The sequence below is a fragment of the Eptesicus fuscus genome, chromosome 2 (genome assembly GCF_027574615.1).
Source record: "Eptesicus fuscus isolate TK198812 chromosome 2, DD_ASM_mEF_20220401, whole genome shotgun sequence".
Classification (NCBI taxonomy): domain Eukaryota; kingdom Metazoa; phylum Chordata; class Mammalia; order Chiroptera; family Vespertilionidae; genus Eptesicus; species Eptesicus fuscus.
Window position 1 is genome coordinate 23,637,830 of NC_072474.1, and position 21,945 is coordinate 23,659,774.

The 21,945-nt window shown below is 40.7% G+C and overlaps 1 protein-coding gene across 7 annotated transcripts in view; it reads right to left on the minus strand.

Moving 5' to 3' along the window:
* CACNB2 (calcium voltage-gated channel auxiliary subunit beta 2) overlaps positions 1-21,945 on the minus strand; it is a 363,162-nt gene that overhangs the window by 248,765 nt on the left and 92,452 nt on the right. The gene's annotated exons all lie outside the window — the stretch shown is intronic.

Below are 21,945 nucleotides of genomic sequence, written 5' to 3' on the forward strand. Positions count from 1 at the left end.
CTGTTCCCTTTCACATCGCTCCCTGGAAATAAGGTGGCTGCGTGCAAAGGGGATATGGAAATAAAGCAAGCGTTGCCTCCGAGCCGGTCGGCGAGTGCACAGCGTATTTCAATTAGCATCCTATCGTTTTAAGTAGTGATACTTCAGGGTTTGTGTAAGCCTGCCTTGTAGAATTTAATACTCAGACAGCCATTTTGCAAAAACACAGCAGGTCCGTGAAATAAGGGCTAGTTCAGTGAAATAATCACAGAATGATAAAGCTCCGATAAAGGCTGGCATTAATGCAACAGCTGTGTCACCCATCAAACGATTATCATCTACTCCTTTTCTGAAGCTGTTCAAAATAGGATTTAATGGTAGCCTCTCTGGCTATCTTCAATTTGACAAACTCCATAGTTTTGCTCTCTAAAAGAGAATTTTTTCATGCCATAATTCAAATATAAAAACAGGTGAAAGAGAATATCAACTGGTTTGCACTGATCCAGATCTCTAAGACAATGGACTTCCCAAACAATCCCCGTGCAAGTTACTGCCAACCTTATCAGAGTAACACAGCACTACAGAGGTATAAAAACATCTCCAGGAAAAAAAACCACCTCAGAATCTCATACACCTCGGGTGCTTTAAAAACTCGTTGTACAAATGACTGACTCTCTGGCTGATTCTCAGCACAGGGATGAAAAACATCTGAAAGAAGCAGCATGCACCAGACAGACACGAACAGTATTTCCAGCCCCTCGTTGCAATTCTACAGCAAGAGAAACTTACATAGGACACCCGTACTCGCCGCCGGTGCACCAGCCCACAGCACTGCATGAAGAGCGGTGCAGAATGCAGTCAGCGTGTGGCTTCACCCAGCTGCACTGTGCCTTGTCTCTTCATCGGAGCCACTGTCCATTTCTTCCCACCTTCCAACTCCCAGGTAAGAGGCATGGGCAAATCAACACTTGGCTTCTGCCTCCTAGGTAGTTTCTAAAAACACCATGTTCCTGCAGGCATGCCCAAACTTTGTTTTGCCAGTTTTTCTTTTTCAGGTAATTTGATATCTTCTTCTTCGGAGAGTTGTGGATTGACCAGAAATTCACCAAAGGTGCCATTCATTTCCCTGCAGTAACTATTGCTAACACATGGTTACAGCCGGCGGATCATTAGAGTTTCTTGGCAACGTTTGTACAATAGCCATTCTCCACTCGGGAGATTTCCGAACATCAGAGGATCTTGCATTTCACAAGGCTGCAGTTTCCTGCTTTGTGCTAGAGGAGGCCTACCCCTGGTGCTGCCTGTTACTGCCTCTGAGAAGGCTGCTGCCTCCGGGCTGCTCTGCCATCGCTGCCTTCTTCCCGGCACAGACTGGCTGCAGCATCCTTGCCTCAGCGTTCCCCCTGTAACACTTTGGGCATATCTGATCCGCGATTTCTCCCTCCTCCGTTTAGCCTGAAAAATGACCGAGTCTACACTTTAATTCACTCTGGATTCCTAGGACCACAGAACCACCCTCCAAACTGTCAGACGCTTTGTCTCCAAGTACGTGTTTCACATGAATTGTAGAAGGGATTGCTGGGGTGGCCTCAGGACCCGGCTCCCTCAATCACTGCAGTTAACACAGTTGTCATTTTGTTGCTGTTGTTTTGTGGTGTGGTTTTTTTTCTTCTTCTTTTTTTTTTTCCTCACTGCCAATTATTCATTTTCTACGTTAAAGCACATTAAATAAACATAACTCCAGCAAGCAAATCTGATCAGAGTCAGAGCTAATTAACTAATTAGGTAATGTATCACCTATGATTTAGCTACAAAGAAAACTAAATAAGGCTGCTTTCCAAGCATGAGATCTTACAAATGACTATTCCTTGTAACCTGTAATTTATATCCTTCTCTAAAGACAAAGTTTGCAGATTCCGAGCTGATCATAACATTCTTCCTAAAAGGCCTTATACATGCCACACCTGAAAAGATGAATTATTCAGGCATCTGGGGATAAAACTATTAACTGTGTGATACCCAGCAGGCTAATAAGCAATGGTGCATGTAGGCTTTTAGTGTGCCACAGACAATGATCCACACCCGCCCCCATGCCCAGGTCCCTCCACACACTGCTGCCACCTGAGAAGATGTGTTAACTAGTTCATGTCACAGATTAATAGCACCCACCAGGATGCTCTTTGGGCCCACGGAAAGTGCAAACCTATTAATTCTCAATACTACCAACATTTCCTTAAAACCTATGATTTAGAGCAGTGGTCGCCAACCTTTCGGACCTCACGGACCACGCGTGGTCCGCGGACCACCGGTTGGCGACTGTTGATTTAAAGTAACAGCTCTATATTATTATTATTAATAGTCTAAGAGGCTATTAGAGCTAAAAAAGGAAAAGAAAACTTCCTGCCTTCGTTCTATGTTCTTATTTGACTAAAGTAACTGAGGCCCCAAATGGTGAAGTGTTTTGTCTACAAGTAGCTTAAGCAATCATATTACTAATACCTACTAATTTATGTAATTTAAATAGGCTATAAATAGTCTATGGCTTTGTCATATACTAATTAATTTTCTATGTATTTGAAGGTCCAGAAGGCAAATATGGATAGACGATAGAAGGGCAATAAGGTTACTTTTGTGATTACATCGTAAACCTAAAATAAAATTCTGAATCATAAGGCAAATTGGCTTTTGAAGTTCTGGAAAGAACTCTATATTTTCTGAACCATGCAAGATATATTTCTAGCAGGTAGGAGTTCAATACGTGTGTGTTTTTGTAAATCTTTAGTGAGAAATATAGGAATATAAGAGCACATATAACGCAGGCCGGCCAGTGTCTTTCATGAGCCAAGAAGTCACCGGTTTGACTCTGGTCAGGGCATATGCCTGGGTTGTTGGCTCAATCCCCAGTAGGGGCATGCAGGAGGCAGCTGATTGATGTTCTCTCTCATCTGCTGTTTCTATCTCTCTATCCCTCTCCCATTCCTCTCTCTCTCTAAAATCAATAAAGACATATTCTTTAAAAAGGAGAACATATAATTCAAAATCAACTTTTTTCTTCAGGACCTTCATCAACACCAACCAGGACACATTTATTAGAATAACTGAGTAAAAAAGAATAAAAATTAACCCACTGTTAGAATATAATGAAAACACTGGGGACATCATCTCTTCGATGATTCTGGATTTGATTTGTAATTCACTGAACTTTTCATCAACTATGGTATTATTATACACAATAAGCGAGAGATCCTCAGTTCAGCTGAGATACCACCCACCTTGCCATTCAAGAATTCACGAAAGGATGACTAATTTGATGATTCGTGTAAGCAATTATTGAACACCTTCACTTTTCATCAGCATTGTGCTAGATGGTGGGGATAGGAAATAAATAAAATACAACCCACACGTGTCTCTAGGCACGTGTAACAAAACAGAGCGAAGAGAACAGTGTTTGAGTGCTATGAGAACACCCGTGACACCATCGTACCTAAGCCCGCACTACAGGCTTCACCGAGTGGGAACTCTTGGGCTAGGCTTTACCGAGTGGGGAGAGTTACACCCAGTGGGAAATGGGAGCAGAGGGACTCCCGGGCAATGGGGCGGCAAATACTAAAGCACAGAAGATTATATACAGAATATACACAGAAAAAATTCTGTTTACAGAGACTGTACTAGAAGCATGTACATATACAGATTAAATATTCATGACATAATATGATGACAGGGCTACAGCCAAAGTCTCTCAAACTAAACTGGGCTCTCCCCCAAATTCAGTCCTTATTCATCCGTATGTCCCTAACATCTAGCACAGTAACAGACACATAGTATGATAAAGATTCATAGTCGTCCCTCGTTAGCCATTCTCTACTTCATCTCTAAGAATAGAAATGGACATGTGACTGCTGGGCGACTACCCCAGCCTCCTTTGCAACCTGGTATGGCCTTGGGACCAGATTCTGTTCAACAGGATAGGAGTGGAAATGGAATGTGCCAACATCTCAGTCAAGTGCCTTCCCCTTTTCTCTCTTTCCCTCTCTGCTGACTTGAATGTTGATACACTGTCGAGAGCCGCAGCTGCCATTTAAGTTGAAGACAGCTGTATGTTCAAGAGAACAGAGCAACAAGGCAGAAGGAACCTGAGTCCCTGGGCCTGGGGAGCTGCCACGTCAGCCCCGTGCTGCTTACATACAGACTGTGGCGGGAAAGACACCAACTCCTACAGTGTTGAGGTCACCTTTACTTCGCTCTCAGTATAGAAGCTAAACCTGTACTTTTATTTATTTATTTATTTTTTTATATATTTTATTGATTTTTTACAGAGGAAGGGAGAGGGAGAGAGAGCTAGAAACATCGATGAGAGAGAAACATCCATCAGCTGCCTCCTGCACACCCCCTACTGGGGATGTGCCCGCAACCAAGGTACATGCCCTTGACCGGAATCGAACCTGGGACCCTTCAGTCCGAAGGCTGACGCTCTATCCACTGAGCCACACCGGCCAGGGCTAAACCTGTACTTTTAAAAGTGCCTCAAAGTGTTTTGGGAATGAGTGATTAGATCACAGAATCTAAGACTGTGGAGGAGGTGGGGGAGTGGGAGAGGAAAAAGGGGAAAAGAAGAGAGTGCAGGGCCGGGAGAGCAGGCTGGGACTAGACTGTGAAGTACCCTGAATACCGCAACAAAGAATTTAGGCTTCATTTGTAGGACACTCAGAATTATGGAAGCTGTTAAGTGTGAAAGTATCTGTTGTTTTATTAAGATTGGGGGGGGGGGGGGAATCCCTAGTCTCTTTGGTTTAAAAAACTAGTCAATAGTTGTGTATTAGTGAGAAATCTGAAGCTTTTAAACCCCTGTAGTTACCTGCAATAAATGTTTACTAAATAATCAAATCAAATAAAGTCAATAAAACTGGCTAATTGGTTTATGTAGCTAAATCACAAACCTAATGAATTGTTAAATTTGTTATTTTGTTATACTGTGAAAGATATTAAAAGTAAAATATTAAAAAGTGACAGTGAGAGGTAGAATGACAAAAGCAACAAACTAAATATAAGTGTAGACAATGCCTATGATGTCATGCTGGTATTTTGAAAGCCCAAGAGATTTACTTCTGGGCAGTCTTTACAACGTATGAGAACTGACGTTTATTTACTGTTCACTTTCTATGTCACTATGAGTTAGGAGGGATAGAGGACACAGTGGATGTGAGGCACTGGGTGGAGTGCTCCCTGGTTTCAGGAAAGGAGGCCCCTTCCCTCAGGGACACTCCAGCCCATGTGCACACTGAACGCTTCCTCCACAGTGTGCTGTTACAACTGCACACATTCAGAGCCTAGTGTTCTTAAGTGCTGCAAAAACTTCTCTACTAACCAATAAAAACAAACAAACAAACAAAAAGGACTAAGTGTCCATATTCATCCAGTCAGCCAATAACATCAATTGAGTGCTACTCACCATGTGCCTGGGTCTGCCAGGCACTAGGGATGACGAGACAAATAAAATAACCATGGGCCTTGGCTACAGGGAGGTCAAATCCAGGGGAAAAGACAAGTTGAATAAAATAATCACATCTATATATATAAAAGCCTAAGTGACCTAACGAACAACTGGTCAAAGGGTTGCTATGACGCTCACTAACCATCAGGGGGCAGATGCTCACCGCAGGAGATGCCCCATGGTGGTCAGTGCGCTCCCACAGTGGGAACACCGCTCAGCTGACCGACAGGTGCCAGACGCCACACTACTGAGCGGCGGTGGCAGGCACAGCGGGGCCGGGATGAGTGGGAGCAGCACGGACGCCCGGCCCAGGCTCGGGCTCCTCCCCAGCCGCCTGCTGCTTCTCGCACTACTACATCCCTCAGGGGATGTTGGACTGCCGGATCCCCTGCGGGGATCGGGCTGAAACCCGCAGTCCAACATCCCCCAAGGGGTCCCGGATTGCGAGAGGGTGCAGGCCAGGCTGAGGGACCCCACTGGTGCATGAATCCATGCACTGGGCCTCTAGTAAACATACAAACTGGTAAGCTCTCTGAAAGAAAGTACAGAATACCATGGAGATCTACAGCAAATAGACATCTAGAATTACAGGAGTCAGTTCAGGCTTCCCTGAGGAAGAAGTGCTACTGAGCTGAGGTCTTAAGGGTGGGAAGGGGTTAACCAAATGTAGGGGAGATGAGGCAGGAAGAGGGAATACAGCAGCCACGCAGATGGAAGGAACATTGTTTACAAAGCTCTTTGTGGCAGAAGGGAGAGTGCTGTGTTTAAACAGCTGGAGGATAAAGTGAGAGGGAGAGTGGGACAGGATAAGGAAGGGCAGATGACCACCAGGTCATGAGGACCACGCAGAGGGTTTTTACATTTTAAATAAGAGCAGCAGGATTCCATTCATACAGGTAAGAGGCATGGCCAAATTTGTATCAGTTAAGACCCCCTTTGACAGTGGAGCTGAAGCTGGACTGGAGGATGGGCCAGACAGGAAGCAGGGAAACCAGTCAGGAAGCTGCTGCAAGAATCCAAGTAAAAGACGGTAAGATCTTGTGTAAGGTGGTGGAGGCGGAAGGTAAGAGAAGTGGATGAGGTGATGAGGTAATTTAGGAAACAGAACCAGGTAAGTGCAGGTATAGAAAACAGAAAAAGAAACCCAAGGTAAAAGACACACATTCCTAAGTCCTCTTCATTTTGGATATTTCCATTCATTAGTGAGCCTCAGTCTCCTGCAGCACAATTGATGATAAATCTTAATTTTTATGGCAGTTTCAGTTTGCATCTCTTCTAGGCCAGTCTTCATTTCTCACCTTAGGATCCTGAATATAATTTCTCTTTGGCCCCTTTCATCTTCCATACTACCCTACTTCTTTAGACACCAAAAGCACTACTCTCTTTTATTCCAGCTTCCACAGATTTGAAACCTTTTCTTTTTCCTCTTTTATTTCTCACCATGGTGTCTGGGCTCTCCTTTTATCTGCTTTTTTTTTCCCCCTCTAGACCAACAACCAGGTATTTCTTCTTACTAATCAGAGTGGCATCACCAGTTTATTCACCATCTATGTGCAGCTTTCAGCAGAAGTAAATACAATAACTATAGGCAGCATGCTAGGGAGAGAAGTTTTAAAATGAATAATAATCATAAAATGTGTCCTAGACTTCAATGATAAGTCGAAAACATGTTTTGTGTTATAGAGTTAGAATTACACATGCCACATTCAAAAGGGAGAGAAAGCTAAGAAACCTTGATAAACCCCAGGTCTCGTAGAGCACAGTCATATTGAAAGAAATGTCACCCGACAATGAAAAGGAACTGACAATCAAGCCAATCATTCATTGCGCCGCTCAAGAAACAAGAGAGAGAAGCCTGTAACCCACAGCAACTCCAATCAAATATATCCTCTCTTTATCCCCAATGTTTCTACCTTAAAGCTGCTTGCGAGCCTGTCCTCATTGTCCAACACAAACAAAAACATCAAAAAATCCCTTTCCCAGGTACTCAGTTTCCTGATTCTCTCTCTCTCTCTCTCTCTCTCTCCCTCTCCTCTGATTTGTATTTCCCAGCCTTAGACTGGGTAGATTTGCTTAATTTAAGTAATATTTTTATTTTCCATTTTCCCCATTTCACCCATTACTTGGATTTTGTACAAGGAGAGCCAGCACATAAAAACCCTGCCCCTTTTATTCTCTATCTCCAGCTCGCTCTCTCTACCCAAACTTCACCTTTTGTATGACAGGGTGGCTGGCAATGATGGAACGTTATGAGATGCTGATGGAAGAAGAAACACTGAGTAGGCAAAGGCAACATTCTCTTTATCATGGGAGGTGCAGGATAGGAGAGTGGAATGGCCAAGAACATTAGTGGTTGACATTTTCCACGTCACACTGTCTTTTCAGAGAATACATTTGACCAGTTCATTTCATCCGTTATCACTATAAGGTAAATGCAACACGTGTATAAGGAAGAAAACACTGACGCATCTATGATAATGACAGGATAAAATACTTCACAGCAGCTATTTTGAGTTCCTGTTTGATTGAAAAGCCCAAGAGAGAGAAACATACACTTTGTCTCAAGCTGCCATGAAACACTCCTGAGGGATTGTTGGAGTCTGTGGCCTGTGTATAAAGCACATACATATTTTTATTAAAATTCTTGTCAGAAGGAGTGCCATCTGGAGCAGTCCCACTCCTACCTGCATAAGCCTAGTGCGCAATTCATTCACATAACTGACAATCGGCAGCTTTTTCGAACTCCACGGCTGAAGTGGAAAGGTCAAGAAGAAGGAGAGCTAACATGTATCGACACTTCACACACAGCTTGTCCTTTGATTTCCCTGACACCCCAACGAGATAAAGTACTGCTTTTATCTCTACGTTACAAACAAACTGGGGTATAATGAAGTTAATTGCCCAAGAACATGGCAAGAGTCAGGATTTCTATCCGGGAGTTTGACTCCTGAGTCGTCCTATGGTCTCTATGAACCATAGAAATTAATTTGTACACAATAACTGAGTAACTAATCCAGTCACACAGCAGCCACTGTTTCCCATGCTGAGCCATAGAGTCTGCCTCCCAGTGGTTCTCCTGCTGGTTTCCCAAATCACCCTAATCTTTCTGCAAAACATGTCAACTCTTGAACCTCGTCCTTCCTCTTTCTTGCAAAGTCTGAAATTTTACCATTCGGAAAATTCATACAACAAATACCTTCTTAGAAAAAAAATAAACATCACTCACATATAGAAGCTATAAGGTATTTGCGTAAGTTAAATTATCTATAAACCCTTGTTTTATTTACCTATGTTTATCTGTCTAGTCCCCTTATCTTGCTTCAGAAATAATTTAAGGCAATTGACAAGAACAAATTTTAAAATAACATTTAAATAGCATAAAATAAAAGAGGGACTAAAAGAAAAAAGATGAGTTATGACGGGGACATAAAAGGGAGTCAGAAATCAGGCTTGAAGTGCACCCCATGAAAACTGATGCACGTCTTACAGATGAGCCATACATTTGGCTCTAAGCTTTCTAGCAGCCAAGTCAAAAAGGGAAACTCTGTCAGTTATACAAATTACTGTCCACAAGCTTAAAATAACCCGGGTGCTGAGAAGAACAATCCTGCTTGGCACTAACACAAGACACTGACTTCTCCTGGAGGTGTCCAGAAAAAGGAACATTGTGTAAAGTGTACTCCTGCCGACATCTTTACGGTAAATACCACAATGGGCTTTAAAGAGCTGCTTCTGAGACTGACCTTCACTGGAAATGAGGTTTCACACCATAGCAACAGTCAGTAACATAATCCAGGGGGGACCGAGGGGGAGATGGGCTAGAGAAGATACCTAACTCCTTACAGATTTGGCTTGACCCAAGTGATATCAGCAATAATGATCACAAAAAGAGCTAACGTTACCGAGGCAGCACTGAGTAAACTCTATTCCTTTAATCTGAATACCAGTTATCTAGAAGGGACTGGTATTGTTTATCCCAAATAAGGAAACAGACTTAAAATTTTAGTAACTGGGTTAAGGCAGAAATAGGATTTGAACCCAGATCTTTTGAACTCCAAAGCTCTTGCACCCAACTACTAGGCCTCCAGAGTGTTATTTTTAAAAATGTTTATTTATTTATTTTACCTGAAGGAAATGTTTATTTTCCAAGAATATGCAATTGGACAAAACTGGCTTCATAAGAGTTGATATTAATTAGTACAGAAAAAAAATAGAGAAAGCCCCCTAAAAATGCCTCCACTGAATATGGTTTCAGATGATAATCCTCCCATATGTTTGAAGAATGGGTAGGTCAGGTGCCATATAAAATTCTCCAGGGCTCCAGAGTGACAGTTATAGATCCTGTGCCCTTCAAACAATCCCACTGAACATTGTTTCTCAATGATGAGCTTCTTATAAATATGAGATGACACTGAATTTAGGACTGATTTCACGTGGCTAGTTTAACACAGATTCATCTGGAAGTACAATGGGAGATAAGAACACTTAAGACAAGGCTTCCGACTTGGGTTTACACTTGTTCTTAAAACAAATGCATTTGTTCTGAGCACCTAATTACCGTGTAGAAATTGCAAAGAAAGAGATGAAGAGGAGATGGGTAGCTTCAGTGAGTGGACACGTTGGGAATAAGAACACAGCCGGGAGGGAGTTAGAGCTTAAGCCTTCATGATGTTGGGTCTTCAGATAAGGGCTGAAGATAGTAGAGATGGGGAGATGGAAATAAAGAAAGTCAAAGGCAAATGTTGTCTAGTTCAAACACAATTTTCCTTGGCTTTGTTTCTACATAACACTCCTACAGGGGTCACAAGTATCTGGATAGCTTAAATCTTTAATTTGTCCAAAGGTAAAAGACTTTTTTCTATTGCCAAAGCTTACTGAAGAGCTCTCCACATGTAGAATGGACAACTTCAAAAAAGATGAGATAAAACTGAGGGCAGGCTGACTGGCCTGAGGAACTAGTTAGAAAAGATGTGTGAAAATAATCAAACAGTAATTGCCTTGTGGCATGTCATTAAACTGGCCAATTTTCACATTTCATTAAGATGGTTTTTGGAGGATTAGACATGAACAGGAGATGAAAAAGGATGAGAATTGGTTCGGTGGCAGCAAAGGCCTTGCATATATTCACTTGCAAAAGACTTCCTCAAAATCCAAAATTTTTCATTTAAGTAAAAAATATCATTTAGAGTCAAATTTTGTATAGATTCTGTTTAGGGTCTGTTGATAGTTCTATGGAAATATTCTTCTAGATTGCCAAACTTTCTGTTTTCTAGTAAGCTCAAATCTGAAAACTAACTGATATTTTTACTGTCTGGTCCTCCTCAAATTATGCTGTAAGTATAGGGGTACTAAATTTCAATATTGTTTTTCTGGTTAAATAAATGAATGCATACCCTTAAATATTCCTCGACATTGAAAACACCAGGCCAAACCTAGGCATCAAGAATAGTATACAAAACAAATTTAGTAACACAGGATCCCATTAAAGTAAACAAATGCAAAAAAAAAAAAAATCAAAGAAGAAAAGATAAAAGATTGTATTTATATTAAAAATAGAGAATAGCCAAAAATGAATTGGTAATGAGAATTCTTAAAAAACTAAAAATTTGACATGTTAGTCATAAAAAATACAGGAAAAACTATGTCTATTAAGATAATTAACAAATGTCTAATGCTAACCTAACCTAAGCAAATCATATTAGAAACCTGAGGATAGAGTAGAGAAGAAATGCAAAGTTGATGTTGAAGAATAAGGCATTGTGAAAAGACAAAACAAATTGGGGTTACTAGCCTAAGCTAAGACTTAATTACGTAATTTTTTTAATTCATTCAACAAATACCTCTTTTTAAAAAAATATATTTTATTGATTTTTTACAGAGAGGAAGGGAAAGAGATAGAAAGTTAGAAACATCGATGAGAGAGAAACATCGATCAGCTGCCTCCTGCACACCTCCTACTGGGGATGTGCCCGCAACCAAGGTACATGCCCTTGACCGGAATCGAACCCGGGACCTTTCAGTCTGCAGGCCGATGCTCTATCCACTGAGCCAAACCGGTCAGGGCAACAAATACCTCTTGAGTACCTACTGTGTACCAGTCCTACTTTCAGACACTGAAGATACACCAGTGAACAACTCAAAATCTCTACCTCATGGAACTAGGCAGGCAATGGAAATGGAAGCAAAATAAATTTTAATTATTAAACTATTGATATTAATGTAATTAATATTTAATAATATTAAAAGGTGTCAACATCCAATTTTTCTGCATTGGGTGAAGAGGGGTAAAGAATGTCACACAGGGAGGGGTTTGTCAGGGAAAGTCTTTAAAAAGATAACCTTTGAGCAGAATAAAATGAGGGAGTAAAACATTTGACCATCTGGGGAGATAAAAATCCAGGCAAATGCCCTGCGGGAATTTGCTTGGCCCAGGGTAATAACAGCAAGAAGATGCCTGTAGCTGGAGCCTGCTGAGTGGCCAGGGGCGCTATCTTTCAGAGTCTTTGAGAACTGGATTTTATTCCAATTGTGAAGAGAAACCATTGGGGGGTCTTTAAAAATAACATATATGCATAGCTAATGGACACAGACAATAGTGTGGTGAAGGCCTGGGTTGGGGCAGGAACCTGGAGGAGAGGGCGTGGGGGGGGGCGGTTGAGGGACAAATGTAGTACTATCAACAATAAAAAATAAAATAAAAAGATATAGATTAATATCTCCACTTTGCAGATGATAAAACTAAGGTACACAGAGACTAAATAAGTTACTCATAGTCATTACAAAAATAAAAGGAACACATGATTTGATTTACATCTTAGAAGTGGCATGCTGTCTGCTACATGGAGACTACGAGAAGCTAAGGTGGATACAGAGGGATCGTTTTGAGACAATTGCAATAGTTCAGGTGAGAGAGAGGATTGGGCTAAGGCATTAATGGGAGGAAATCTTGAGAAGTGGTAGGGTTCTGGATATATTTTAAAAATTAGAGGTGGCAGAATTGGCCTATAGATGGATGTTGTGTTAAAGAGACAAAGAAACCAGGAATGATCCCAGTTTGGGAAAGGGGCAGACAAGGCCAACAACTATGTGAGTGGTAGTTCCATTTACTGAGAAGAGAAACATAGGAGGAGCAGGCTTGGATGAGAAAACAAAAAATACTATAGAGGGGATAATTTGAGAGGCCTGTCGAACATCAGTATGGAGATGTTAAGTAGGCATTCTAGTACATGGTCCCAGAGTTCAGAAAAGAGGCTTGGGTTGAGATATAAACTTGGAAGTCATCATATAAATGGTAGTAAAGAAATGAGCTTTAGTGAAATTCCTAAAGAATATGGATAGAGAAGAGTTTGGAAACTGATTCCTGGGACATTTCACCCTTTAGGGGTCAGAAGAGGAGTGACCATGAGGGAGGGAGGAGACTAGGGGAGTGTGAAATTCTGCGAGAAGAGGAAATGTTTTGCTTTGTCCAACACCAACGTGAGATCAAGTAAGATGTACACTGAAAATGTATTACCAGATCTAGTCAGGTGGAGGCCACTAGTGCTCGTGACTAGAGTGGATTCTACGGAGGGACCAGGTCAAAAGTCGATTGAAATAAGCTCGATCAAGAGAGGGAGGCAAACGACTTGATAGAGAGAGTAGAGAGAGCCTTTCAAGATTTTGTTTAGCAAAGAGTAGAAAAACTAAAACAGCCACAATAAGAGGTGGGTTTAAAGCATTTCTTTCCCTCGAGTGGGAGGAATTACAGAAAAGAGAGGGGAGGTGGAGAAGATGCTTTAAAAGAGACCATGGATAATTGCAGGAACAAAGTTCTTGTTTGGACCAGAGGGGATGGGATCTCATGAATAAGCAAAGTGGTTGGCTGAGATGGGCTCTTAGTAGGTTCATCCACTCTGACAGGAAGGAGAGCAGAGGATTTGGGTGCAAATGGGTAGAATTAATGGTAGAAGTCATAGGAAAGTCTTTTTGGAGAGTTGCTATTGTCTCAAATGCAATTAGAAGAAAGATCATTAACTGAGAATGAGAAGAAGGGAAAAAGTGTTCAAGATTGAGAATCAGGAAGAAGGTATAAAAAGTCGTCTCAGAAGAGGTTGAGTGGAATGAGCAGGGAAATAGGATTAATAGGCATATTGAGGGCAGGACATCTGTGGTCAGGAACTTAAAGAAAAACAGTCCTTATAGTTGTAATTCTTCCGTCCAGCTCCTGACCCATGCTCATCTTCTCAAGTTCAAGGCAGAGTCAATGAGAGTCAGATTTAGCAGGGCTTGAGACTTTCCAGGAATACGGGACAGAGGGAGAAAGAAGTAGAAAGTTGAGAATATATGCATGGATCATGCAGTATAAACAGGGTAAGAAGCGAAGTAAGGACAATGGGGAAAGGGAGTGATGGGCCATTAAAAAATATTGGTGACTCCCAGCCGGCATGGCTCAGAGGTTGAGCATGGACCTCTGAACCAGGAGGTCACCAGTTCGATTCCCAGTCAGGTCACGTGCCCGGGTTGTGGACTTGAATCCCAGTAGGGGGCATGTGAAGCCACTCAATGATTATCTCTCATCATTGATGTTTCTCTCTCTCTCTCCCTGTCTGAAATCAATAGAAGTATTTAAAAAAAGATGTTGGTGACAAAGATATGAAATTAAATAATGACAGGAAAAATTTTTGGAGTGTAATATCAGACATGTCAAATGAGATCGTAGACATTTGTTTCTAAGATGTTGTTAAAAAAGTTCATCTTACAACTCTAGCTGGTTTGGCTCAGTGGAAAGAGTGTCACCAGAGACATCGATGTTTCTCTCTGTCTCTCCCTCACCCTTCCACTCTCTCTAAAAATCAATGAAAAATATCCTCTGGTGAGAATTAACAACAACAACAACAACAAAACACAAAACAAAAAAAGAAGTTCATCTTACAGACTGATGGTTGCCAGAGGGGAGCGAAGTTGGGGGACTGAATGAAAAGGTGAAGGGATTGAGAAGTACAAACTGGCAGTTACAGAATAGTCATGGGGATATAAAGTACCACATAGGAATATAGTGAATACTATTGAAATAACTAGATGGGTACTGGAACTATCAGGGGGAACACTTTGTAAAGTATATGATTGTCTAACCACCCCTTGTACAACCAAAACTATTACAAAATAATACTGAATGTAAACTGTAATGGAAGACGTTTTTAAAAATTAAAAAAAAATAAATTCATAAAGGGAATGGAATGGATGAGCTAATCTCCATTTTTCTTTTCCCGTCTGATTTAACTAGTTGAGAACTATAAGAATGATAAATGCCACAGAAAAACAGTCTTCCCAAATTTAATATCAGAAAAAGGAGATCCTGGGGAGAGTCATCTGGTTAGGGACACAGTACTTCAAAAAACAGTGCATTTGCTCAATTTTTTTATTATCAGGCCACAGAACTTTTTGTTATTCTGATTTATGAACCAGACAGTTCCAAAGGTGAAATAATTGAACTATGAATTTTCCTTTTTGAAAGATCCAACTCATTATGTTTGATATAAACATGTTTTTCTCCTTTCTAAAGAACAGTTCATTTGGGTCTTAACATCAACTTAATTGGCTCTGGACAAGGGAGGCGTCTCTACTGCATGTCTGAGCTTATGTTAATATATTTGAATTTTATATTTTTTTCATTTGGATGATTTATTTTGGAATGTATCAAAGGATGTGCCTAAAGTCTTAGTATGATTTTTCAAAAGGTGTGATGGAAAGAACGTAATCATTTGACATTTGGCATCCCTGAAAATCTTCCAATTTCCAACACTTCATGTCCCAAATTGGGCAACTCTAAAGAAACCATAACATTTACTTTTCTGTCCCTTGGTTCTATTTGGCTTATAAGGGGGAGAAGCAAAAATATGCTTGAGTGTCTCTTTATTGGGTGTTGGTGTTGGGTGGAAAAGAGGACAATGGAGGTCTGAGGGGTTTGGGGGCTGATCAGAAAAAAGACACGGCAATGGCACACACCAGCCTTGGCAGGTGCCTCCTGGGGATGTCCCTCACAGCAGGAGTCTGCCCAGAGGCCCTGGCACACAGGGGCTGTTATTCAGAAGGGGAGGAGGAAAGGGGGAGAGGGGGGTGAAAGAGAAGCGACAGTCCCTGGGTGATGTCCAGATGAGGAACCTCCAGGGACGAGATCTCCAAGGGCTTACCCAGCTGGGGGCCTTATCTACAACCAGCAGATGTGGGTGAGAGTTTGTGGGGGATGCCACGCAGGCAGGAAAGGGCTAAAAATCTGTTGGCTTGAGTTCTGTTTAAGACAACTGGATGTATAAGAATTTGAATTTGGCACCAGCCAGCTTTTGAGCTGAGCGGTTTCAGTCCTCACTGAAGAAATAAACAATACGCAGAGACCACATTTGGCTTATTTATACAGCAGAGGAAGTAGGGAAAATACTGTAAAAAAATTGTTTCAAAAAGAAATGGAGAACTAGGAGCCTATCGGTTCCCCCTTTCAAAATTCTGATATTCCATAACGTCATAATAATTATAATAGTTAAACATTTATGGAGTGCTTACAATGTGCTAACTTTAAAACATATAGAACTTTTTATGTGTTTCCTTTTAACTTTCACACCAATCCTTTAAGCTAATATTTTGTACCTACTTCCCGCATGGGGAAACGGAGCCTAGAGAGGTTGCGTAGCTGTCTTAAGCTCACACAGCTAAGCAAAGTGGGTCAGGGCTTCCGTGCCAGGGGCTCTGAATGAAGAGTTGGCGTGATTAACCATTGGAGAGAATCCAGACTTTCATCTGAGGCTCTTGCCCTCAGGGACCTGGGGGGGGCACGCAGTGTTTGCCCTAGAGCTGTTCTCTGGATGCTCAGAATGGAGCTTCCTGAACATCCCTCCGAGTGCCGCAGTGACCGCCTGCTCTGCACCTCTCCCCCAGCACCGACCCAATGATGCCGATGGATTGCTTCCCAACTCCCGATTCACGGGACAGCTATGCATAGTTGAAAGGTCAGAATAAGCATAAATGGAAGTTCTTTTCCTCCTTTCGCAAGCAGGAACACTTCCAACCCTATACCTTTACCTCCCCAGGGCTTTCTCTTTTAGATCAGAAATCTATGCTCTTCCCTAGAATACAACTCCCTGCCTACGAGCAGCTGACTTCACTTCCGGGTGGAGGAAATTACAGCAATCACGTGGCTAACTCCAAACACATTTTACATTATTTCAGCAAGAATAAAAATGAACACAGGCAACCCCACAGCAGCATTACTTCCAACAGCGCCACCTTGGTTCATCTAGACCCGTGGCCGGCAAACTGCGGCTCGCGAGCCACATGCGGCTCTTTGGCCCCTTGAGTGTGGCTCTTCCACAAAATACCACGGCTTGGGCGAGTCTATTTTGAAGACGTGGCGTTAGAAGAAGTTGTTTAAAAAATCTGGCTCTCAAAAGAAATTTCAATCGTTGTACTGTTGATATTCGGCTCTGCTGACTAATGAGTTTGCCGACCACTGATCTAGACACACGCAACAGACCCACAGGAGCAGTTTTACACGACATGTATTAGTTTCCTGTGGCTGCTATAACAAACCGCCACCATGTTAGTGGCTTAAAACACCACAGATCTATTATCTTCCAGTTCTGGAAGTCAGAAGTCCAAATTTTGTCTTACTGGGGGAAAAAGCAAGCTGTGGGCAGGGCTGCGCTCCCTCTGGACACTCTAGGGGGGAATCTTCCTTTTCCAGCTTTTAAAGGTGCTACATCCCTTGGCTTCCGGCCCCTTTCCATCTCCAAAGCCAGCAATTCCACTCCTCTGACCGCGGCTTCAGCTATCACCGTCTCCTTCTCTAACGCTGGTCCTTCTGTCTCTTTCCCTTGTCAGGGCCCTTGGGATTACACTTGGCCTTCCAGGCCTATCCAGGATAATCTTCTCAGCTCAAGATCCTTACTGAAATGACATCTGCAAAGTCCCTTTCTACACATAAGGGAACAAATTCCTGGGTTCCAGGGATTAGATTATGAACCTCTGGAGAGAGGGTGGCATTTGTCAGCCCTCATGCCTGCGTGTGCTGGGTATGGAGCCATTCCTGCTCTAAGGCACTTTACTATTGAATCCTAACCAACCTCAAGTCCTCCCACATAAGGTTGACAAAAGAATCATGAAGGCAATTCAGAAATTTGAAATTAACAAATGAAATCAAAACTCCCAGACGACCAAACTGCTGAGGTGCACAGAACAAGTTTCTGCTGTGGTTGAGAATCAGTATTCCATTTCACGCGCGTATGCATAGCATTTTTTTTAAAATGAAAGATTATGTTGCACATTAGCAAAAGTCATATTCTTCAGGGACCCTCATCGTTACTGACATATGGGAATTAAAAACAATTTAATAATTCCAATTTTAATTTTTAAATAATTTTTATTCTGAGAAAAACTTTTGATGTCTGAAATTCAGTGCTGAATTCAACAATCTTATTTGATATGGATCTCAACAAAGAAACCAGACGTCTGTGATTCCAAAGGGACTCTCATTTTTTTTTATTGTTTTACTAGAGGCCCGGTATATGAATTTGTGTACGGGTGGGGTCTGGCCGGCCAGCCCTGATGGGGGCCCATCAGGCTGGGCTGGCTGGGGGAAGGGGACACAGGAGGTTGGCCGGCTGGCCCCGCCCCTGATCAGGGTGGGGGTGGGCAATTGAGGGTCGAGGCTGGCTGGGGGAGGGGCCATCCCCAATGGTACCAGTTGGCTGGCCACAGTTCCCATCATATCGACCAGTTGTTCCAGTCGTTCTGGTCATTCGGGTCACTTGGCTTTTATGTATATAGATTGCTGACAGTATTACTGATGTCCCACAATTTTCCCCTCTTTTCCCCCCTCCTCCAGTCCCTACCCCACCCCAGGCCTTCACCATACTATTGTCTGTGTCCATTGTTTATGCATATATGTATTTAAATTCTTTGGTTAATCTCTTCCCATTTCCCCCCTTGCCCTCTGAAATTTGTCAGTGTGTTCAATGCATCCATGCCTCTGGACCTATTTTTTTCCCCTCAGCTTATTTTGTTCATTAGATTCTACTTATAAGTGAGCTCATTCGATATTTGACTTTCTCTGACTGGCTTATTTCATTCAGCATAATATTCTCCAGGTCCATTGATGCTGTCGTAAATGGTAAAAAAAAAAAAAGCCTTTCTTTTTACAGCTGCATAGTATTCCATTGTGTAAATGTACCACAGGCTTTTTTTCTAAATATATATTTGTATTGATTTCAGAGAGGAAGGGAGAGGGAGAGAAATATAGAAACATCAATGATGAACCAATGATGAGATAGAATCATCTATCAGCTGCCTCCTGCATGCCCCACACTAGGGATCAAGCCCAAAACTCGGGCATGTGCCCTCACCAGGAATTGAACCATGACCTCCTAATTCACAGGTCAGCGTTTAACCACTGATCCACAATGGCCGGGCACTACAGCTTTTTTATCCACTTATCTACTGATGGGCACTTGGAATGTTTCCCAATCTTAGCTATAGAAAATAATGTTTGTTTGTTTTTAAGCCATGAAATTCTTGTGATGATGTAACAGACTTGTAGCCAAGGTTACTGTGGCAGACAGCAACATACTGTCCTATGGAAATGCCAGTGGGCTCCACCTAATTGAACACTTTTAAACAGTCAGTGAGAACAGCCAGCAACTTCTCGCCTGCATGTGTTGCATGATTTCATTCTGCCCAGCAATGCAGCACCCGTTAGTAGTAGCTCAGTCTCACCATTGAGCAAACAGCGTTCCCAGGGTGAAGTCACATGGCCAGGGACACCCTGGGGAATACCAGAGCTAGGATTTCAACTCCAAACCTTCCGACACCCAAACCCTTGCTCTTTAAACTTTGCCGGTTTGTCTTAGATTGTGGTCTTTTTCTCCTTCCTCTCTATTTCTACTCTCTCCAGGATGATCAGTAAGGAGACACCTCGCTGCTAAGCACAGGATGTCCCACCGCAAGGTCCTAGCTACTACCCAGCACATCACCATTTTGTTTTGTTTTTAGCTTGAATAAATGTATTAACAGAATTGTGTATTTATTCCTTATCATGTTTAATATAATTGTGAGTCTAGATTAGTGTTAAAATCAAGAGATTTTGTCTTAATAGTCCTAGAAGTTCTAAAATAGGTGTGTGTTTTTTTTTATAACTACCAGGATATTTGACAAACTTATTTCAATGTTAATGAAAATATAATATTGATAAATTTAGAAAATAATAAATATTAGTCTTTATCTCAATATATAAAACTATGACTGTTTTTGCAAACTTTCTTTAAAAATTAGCCATTTTTAGTTAGTTGTATTTATAATACAGATACAATTAAATTCAGTTTCTAACTGGTGCAGCTTCACCAATTTGTAGAAACTGTTTAAGCAGTATTTTGGTTCTTCATTCACATATTTGCTTCAAATATTTTCCTGACCTATGTCTTCATTTTATTTCCTTGTTATGCTCTTTAATGTTTTAAAATAATAATATGTTACTCTTTGTGAAATTTTTTTATGACATCAAAACCGAGAAAGCCTTTTTTACCTTTCCATTGTCCTGATGAATCAATACTCCTTTATTCTAATCATAACGTTTTTTATATTCTTCTCTTTACCCAAGGACAGGTTCTGCTTAACTCTTTAATTGATTTTGATAGATGATGAGGAACTAATTTTTTTAAGTAGCTAACTACTTATCCTAATATGATTTTTGTTACTTGTTAAATATGCTTATTCTATTGTTTGATATGAATTTTTTATATGTTACATAAATTAAAGGCAAATTGGAAGTCTTCTTGAATGTCCTGTTGGTATATTGTTTCTTGAGTGCAACCCTTCTTTTATCTATTGTTACTTGAACATTTTATAATAACCGAAAAGATTATGAGCTTGCTTACCATTCTTTCAAAATATTACATGATATGGAAGGCCAGTCTAGCTGATAATTACTATTTGTATAAATATTTCAAAAGTCATTTCTCTGGCTTTTTAGTAAAATATCCATATAAAATAAAAAATTCAGTAAAAATATATATAAACAAAAATAGTTGTAACATTATTTAAACTTCAAAATCGAGTTAGCTAACCACAGAAATGTACCAGCTATTGAGACAAATTCCCCCTTGTGTTTCAGCTAGAGAAAAGGATCTGTGCTGCCAAATGCTTATAACATTCCCATAATTCATATGTAACATTCCTGTAATTCATGTGTAACATTCCAGTAATCCATGTGACGTGTTTTGTTGCAAAACCCATGCTGCTTGTCTGACCATACGAAGCTGCACTGCACAGAGCTTGTGGCTTAACCAGCTGCAGTGCCACAGCAAGAAAAACTTTTCCTACTAATTAAACACATTAAGCATAAGTGAGTGATTTCTGTTTTATTACCTTTGTATTCTCATATTGCTAAAACATTTTTTAAAATACAGTTTTATTTATTTCAGAGAGGAAGGAAGAGGGAGAGAGAGAGAGAAACATCAATGATGCGAGAGAACCATTGATCGGCTGCCTCCTGCATGGTCCCCATTAGAGATCGAGCCCTTAACCTGGGCATGTGCCCTGACCAGGAATCGAATCGTGATCTCCTGGTTCATAGGTTGATGCTCAACCACTAGGCCATAACGGCCAGGCTTGCTAAGACATTTTACTTTTTAAAGATTTTTTTTAAACTTTATGAAGAATCACTGTGTGATTTTGATAGAGATGGATCAAAATCTCTACATTTAGTATTCTCATCTATGTTTTTGTAATACTTCTCAATTTATCTGAGTCTATATATACGTATTTCAATATTTTAAAATAGTTTATCTTTATAATTTTAAAAAAGAATAAAATAATTACCCATAATTCCATCTACTCAATTATAACTGATATCTTGGCATAACTACTTCTAATCTTATTTTAAAAATAGAATTTCCCTTTTTTTATAAAAATCATATGAACTCATCAAAAAATTTTAAAATGCAGAAAAGTATAAAGATATAGATTTTTAAAACCACTTTATAAAAACAACCCATGCATTTAGAAACTCATTACAGCTGTATCTTATGTATTTTTTCTTATATCTATCTCTATTTAAATATTTTTTATTCTAAATGACTTTTATGTAATGTATTTCATTGTTTTAGTTTTACATATGATTTAAGATCATTTGTTTCCAATATTTATTTTAATTGTATTTCATTTCTTGTTACATTGTCCTGATTTTAAAATTAGTATTAAAAATAATAATGATTTTGGGTAGCTTTAAATTTTTCCTATATTTAAAGAGATTGCTTCTAATCTGAGAATACAGTTTCTAAATCCCATATGGAGCTGACATCCACATCCTAGCTTCACCACTGACACACTCTGTGACCTTGCACAAGTCACTTTACCTCTCTGTACCACAGTATTCTCATCTCTCAAGTGGGTGTTAAAATAGCACATACCTCACATGGTTATGATAGGTTTATTTCCCCCCCTCTTTTTGATAG